This window comes from Dama dama, chromosome 11 (assembly GCF_033118175.1).
Source record: "Dama dama isolate Ldn47 chromosome 11, ASM3311817v1, whole genome shotgun sequence".
In the NCBI taxonomy this organism is placed as follows: Eukaryota; Metazoa; Chordata; class Mammalia; order Artiodactyla; family Cervidae; genus Dama; species Dama dama.
The window spans coordinates 32227203-32233743 of record NC_083691.1 but is presented as its reverse complement, the minus strand read 5'-3'; positions in this window follow the sequence as shown (position 1 = coordinate 32233743).

The window sequence follows — 6541 nt, the reverse complement described above, 5'->3', positions numbered from 1 at the left end:
AAATACTGGTACAGGCAACATTCTGTTTCTTAACAGGGGAATAGTTATGGCCCATATATGTTCAATTATACACACATGTTTTTTACTCTCTTCCAAATAAAACCATGATGTAATGTGCACTTTTGGAAAATGAAGAAGAAAATAATGTGGAGGTAGTGATTACAGAATGGACTGGAGAAGAGAGACCTTGAAATCAGAGATGCAGGAAGGAAGCTGTCTGAGATGGAGGCTTGGGGTAAGGAAGGATGAAGTAGAGCAGTGGAAATATTGATGGAAGCAGGTAGAGAGGTAAGAGATGCTTCCTGCATGAATGAGGGCATGAGAAAAATACAGCTCTAAATGCTGGAAATGATAATGAGATAGGGTAGTTGAAAGGGAAAGAGCTGGCTGGGGATGTTAAGGGGGTGTATGTGGTTATATTTTGAACTTATCCAGGTGGGAACATCCCAACAGTGGGTCTGTAATATCAATATCATTTGGTTGGAAGGAACAGAACCGTTGTTGAGTTAACTCGCGTGGGGATCTGGGAAGCCAGAAATGGAGGCTCTTCTCTTTATATCTCTGGGGCGCACGTGGTCTTTCCTTGGCTCTCGTCTGCATCTGCCAACCAGGTCCTTCTGCGTCCTCAGAGGGAGGGCCCCCCTGGAAGAAGCTGGAGTGCCCTGGGAACCTCACAGGTAGGCAAAGCCATCGTTACAGCAGCTGAGTGAAGGCACCCCGTGGAAACTCTGTCCAAAATGTCTAGAAATGACCAGCTGGGTGACGAACAAGTCCTGGTATGGACAAGGTGTAAGGTCTGTGTTCAAGGAAAACCACAGGAAAGAGAACTTGGTTTGAACCTGGGAAAGAGAAACAGCAAGGTTGAGAACAGAGGCCAGGAGTGGCTGATGTGGACAAGGATGCAAGAAAGGCCTCGTGGCCAGTGACGTTCTCCATAGGACTCTTGCTTTCAGCTCACACAGGCGCTCCCACCCCCAGCCTGCCTCCAGTTCCCCTTCGCCTCCCCTCCTGAAGGGAAGTGAACTTCAAACTCCTTCAAAGCTGCCTGTGCTCCCTGCTCCCCTTCTCTGCACTCCTCTCCCCTCAGTCCAGGCCTACCCTGCTGCCACTCCCAGAAGCATGCCAGCAAGGTCTCTAAGGACTTACTGGTCGCCATATCCAGGCAACAGATAATCCTCAACTCTAATCTTATTTCACTCATTCGTTGGTCATTCATTCACTTATTCAAAGAATATGTTAAGAGCCAACTGCTTGCCTGGTGCTGGGGATATGATATTGAGCAAGACCCATTAGGTACAATTTCCCGACAGAGACAGTGTCTACTTCTTCCTAAGATGCCATACACTCATGCACACACACTCAGGCATACTCAGACAGGCACACGCACTTGCTTTTTCTGTTTACATCTTCCCTGAAGCCTCTACTAGGGATCCAGCTGCTAGGCATGCAATCTACACGGGACACAGACAAATGGGAAGGAAGTTGGGCCAGTAGCCTAAGGAAGCTGGGAGGAAGAGGGCCAGACGGGCTGGAGGAGCACCCCAGGATGTTCTCATCGTCACTTGGCCATTTGGTAGGGCCTGGGGAGTGTGTAACTCTGAATGGCAGGCACCCAGTGGACAAGGGCACACAGCCAGGATCTCAGGTTCTGGCCACTTCAGGCAGTTCTCCAGGCAAGGCGCTTCCCAGAGGGCCAGGGAGGGACCCGGGGGAATGACTGCAGCCTTTGGGGAGGCAAGCCATCTGGGCGCATGCCTGTTACATCATCCTCCTTCACTGAACCCTGGCTTTGCTCCTGAGCGTGAAACTCCTAGAACTGTCCTCATGAGGAAGGGAGTCTCTGGGCAGGACCCTGAGTTCTGGGCTGGACACTGGCACCCTATAAAGTCGAGAAGCCAGCCTGTCAGGGGCCTGGCTGGTTAAACACTCAAGGGTTCTGGTGATGGAAGGTCCCAGAATTTTCCTCTTTCTCTTCCTAGGGAATTATATAAAGTAAGTGAAGAATAAAAAGGAGAAGGAGAAAGAAGATGGGGGAAGGAGAAAAGGACTAGGAAAGAAAGGAGGAGACGCAGAAGAAAAGCATTTTTAAAAACACCACCCAATAAAAAAATAAATAAATAAAATAAAAATAAAAACACCACCCAAATCATAGTACTACTATTTCTCTGCTTAAAATCTTTAAATAACTTCCCATTGCTCTTTGGATAACTACACTCCTCCCCTCACCCCTTTCCCCCTCCCTCCTCACCCCTTCCAGTCATAGGAGGCCTGCTAGGATGTGTGCACACAGGTCTTGTGGAAAATTCCACCATGTGGTTGCAAGTGAAACAGAAGGAGTAACTTAACAGGCTCATCATAAGGAGCTACAAGAAGGGGGTTTTAGGGGAACATCATGGCAGTTCAGTGGTTAGGAGCTGGTTTTCACTGCCGAGGATACAGGTTCAATCCCTGGTCAGGGAACTAAGATCCCAAAAACTGTGCAGGCAAATGGGTCAGTAGCTTAGTCGTGTCCGACTCTGCGGACATGGACTATAACCCACCAGGCTCCTCTGCCCATGGGATTCTCCAAGCAAGAATACTGGAGTGGGTTGCCATTTCCTTCTCCAGGGGATCTTCCTAATCCAGGGATCGAACCTGGGTCTCGTGCATTGAAGGCAGATTTTTTTTTTTACCATTTGAACCACCAGGGAAGGCGGCAGATAAATAAATAAATAAATAAATTTTTTTTAAAAAAAAGAAGAGGGCAAAAAATAAATAAATAAAAATAAAAAAGAAGGGGGCTTTAGTCCTAGATCTGTGACTAGAGGACTATGGGAAAATCATGGCCTAAGCCTCCTTTTCTTCACCTGGTCAGTGATGAGGGAGGGTAAAACCTGCCCTGCCGGCCTTGCTGGGTTATTGGGAGGCTCAGGTGAGATAAAGAGCCTAGAAACCCTTGTGAACTATCAAATACTAAACAAATAAAGGATTGTTCCTGCTACTGAGGGAACTACCTTGAGAAGTGTCAGAGGCCCACACCTCTTTCAGCTCTCAGTGCTTTCTTTCTAATAATGCTTTATCACATTATAACACCTTACGCCTTTCAAAGTACTTTAGTATCTATCTTGTGTCATTTGTTCTGACGACATTCCTGTGCAGTGGCCAGGCAGGGCTGCCCCTTGCTGAGCATATAAGGGCACAGGCTCAGAGGGGGTGAAGTCACCAGAAGGGCCAGTGTCACGGGGCGTGTCGTGGCTGAGCCAGGCCTGAGCTCGGGTTTCCTGACCACAGTGCAGTGGCTGCTCCCAGGTCCTGGAGCCGCTCTGCTCCCAGCACGTACTGATGTTATTCTTTTAGATTCTAAACCTTCACAGAGGGTGCAGGCAGGGTCTTCTTAAGAGGATGAACTTCCCCACGGTGGTTAGCAGGGCCTATGAAAAGTAAAGTGAAAGTGTTAAGTTGCTCAGTCTTGTCCCACTCTTTGTGATTCCATGGACTGTAGCCCGCCGGGCTCCTCTGTCCATAGAGTTCTCCAGGCAAGAATACTGGAGTGGGTTGCCATGCCCTCCTCCAGGGGATCTTCCTGACCCAAGGATCAAACCTGGGTTTCCTGCATTGTAGGCAGATTCTTCACTGTCTGAGCCACAAGGGAAGCCCAGCACGGTGGGGCTATTTTAGGGGACACTTGAGCTTTTGCCAATGACAGAGGTTGGATTTTGAGGGTCTACTTACGTGGGGCCCCTAGGAGTTTGCCCAGGCTGCTCTCTCATTCCTCTGTGACAGTGGTCAGCCAGCTGTCAGGCCAGAGGTGTGCCTTTTGGACCATATTAGGATCCTCCTTCAGGTGTGATTCTAACCACAAAGAGTGCTGTTGCCTAGTGCTGCACAAACAGTACTCGATGGCTCATCTTCACAACCAGGGAGTGTCAGCCCCGTGTCGCCTCTGGGGTAGGGCGAGCACAGATACACAGGCCCGCTCCCGGTCCCAAGTTCTCGCAGTTGGAGACACAGCAGCGCACGGGAAAATAACACCAAAGAGGGTGGCGCGAGCATCCTCTCAAGGCAGGGACACTGTGACCCTCCCGGATAAGACAGAATGAGCTCAGAAAGACCGAGACCTCTGGGGATTGGGAGGCTGGGAGGAAGCTTCCTGGCTCAGGACACCCGGTCCCCCTCCCCTAAGTCGGTCTCCGGGTCAGACTGAAACATTCTTGCTGTTTGTGAATCACACCAGGAAACCGCCTCTGCAACATTCCAGGATGCGAGAGCCACGCCCTCGGTCTGACTGCGGATTGGCGGTGGCGTGAGTCAGGGGAAAGGGCACGGGACGGGCAGTTTGGAGATGCGGGACTCTGCGCCTTCATCTACAGCAGAGCCAGATCAGCCGGAGAGATTTGGGCGCGTTTCCTGTCAAGGTCAAATGGCTGGGTGGCCCCGGTCGGGCCTCAACCCAGGTCTCCTGAGTTTCTGTTGTAGGAGCCTCCCCTCAAGTCTGTGGTGATGATGACGAGCATTCCAGAGGGGAGGGGGCAGGCGGGGAGACGCGATTTGGAAGGAGGGCGAGGCTGGAATGATAGCCCGCCAGGCGGGCCGTGTCCCCCACCCCACCGCAACCTCCACTTCCTTTCCCCGAGTCTCCCGAGGGGCTGAATGAGACTGAGAAAGGTGATGGGAATTGTTCCCACGACATTTATAAGTGTTAAAAAAAAAAAAAAAAAATCAAAAGAAAAGGGACAGACTTGAATGGGAGATTCACAAAAGAAGACACAGTAGTGCCATATTAAGCATATGAAAAGGTACTTAACTTTATTTGGTGTCAGAGAAGACCAAACTAAAGCCACTTTGAGATACCAAATACCTAAAACTAAAAATACCAATATTAAGTGTTCTGGTTCTGGTGTGAAACCCCTGGAACCCTTGTACACTGCTGGTAGTAATTATTGCTTTTCCCACGTTGGAAAACGGTTTGACATTTTTAACTGAAGTTGAAAAGATGGCTTCCCTGTAACCCAGCAGTCACATCCCTGGGTATATGTGCAACAGAAATGTGTGGAGTGTGCATGGAGGACATGAACACGCATGCTTGAAGCGGCACACCTTGTAACAGTACCAAACTGAAAATAACCCACATGTCAATCAAGAGGCAATGATAGATGATATATTCACACAACAAAATATTACATAGTAGTATTGGATGAACGACAGCCAGACACAACATATGGATGAATGACAGCCAGACACAAGAACGTGGATGAATCTCTTAAGTAAAAGAACCCGGAAGAAAGCCAGACACAAAAGGATACACACTTATGAGTTTATGTAAAGCTCAAGAAATGACAAAAGAAAACCATAATCTTTAGATGGTAAAAGAACAAAAAGAAGCAAGCAAGTGATTACCATGAAAGTCGGGAGAGAGGTTACCTTAGAGAGGAAGAAGGGATTGTGACTGCAGAGGGTCCTAAAGGAGATTCCTGGGATGCTGGCAATGTTCTGGTTTTGGCCTTGTTAGTGGGTACCCGGATGTTTAATGATAATTCTTTAAGTGGTATATTCATGTAATGCAACGTTCTGAGTGTGTGTTGTATAGTGCTGAGTGAACTATGTGAAAGTGACAATATTCAACCATTCTAACCTAGTGATTGGCTTCTCCAGTGGCTCAGCAGTAAAGAATCTGCCTGCAGTGCAGGAGACTCAGGAGACACAGGTTCCATCCCTGGGTCAGAGAGATCCCCTGAAGGAGGAAATGACAGCCCACTCCGGTATTCTTGCTGGGATAATCCCATGGACAGAGGAGCCTGGTGGGCTGCAGTTCATGAGGGTCACAAAGAGTCGGACATGACTGAGCAGGCAGCTAAGTTAATCTAATGGTTAAACCCAACAGTGATTTCATATGGTTCAACCTAATGTTTCATAATTAAAAATAACACATTAAGTGAAGCAGTATTTCAAAATGATGATCATGAAGGCTATTAATAACTTCATTCACTCATTTACCCATCAAACAAACATTTCCTGGGGGCTTGTGAACAAGCCATATTTGGAAGCACCAGGATACAGAATAAAATTCTGTCCTGGTGCTCACATTCTAATGGGAAGATAATGCATAAACAGATATTGAAACATCTAGAATATCATATTATGATACATGCTATGAAGAGAAATAAAGCAGAGCAAGGAGATAGAGTGATGAAGGGAGATTTCAGGAAGCATGGTCAGGAGGGCTTCTCTGAGATGACATTATAAAATGCAGCTGAATGAAGTGAGAGAGAGAAACCACGTGCAGCCATGGGAGAAAAAGCCTGTGGCGGAGGAAAGAGCAAGTGCACAGGCCCTATGGCTGGAATGTGCACAGCAGGACTGAAGAACAAGGAGGCCAGTGTTACTGGATTGGAGGGAGGGAGGGCAGGGGAGAGCATGAAGACACGAAATGGGAGAAGTAACCAGGGACCTGTCACAGAAGGCGGACGCAGCTTGGCAAGGGAGTCGGGATTTGACTCCAAGAGTGATGAGAGGCTGCTGGAAGGTTGAGAACAGGAAGTGGTGTGATTTGATTTACAGTTTA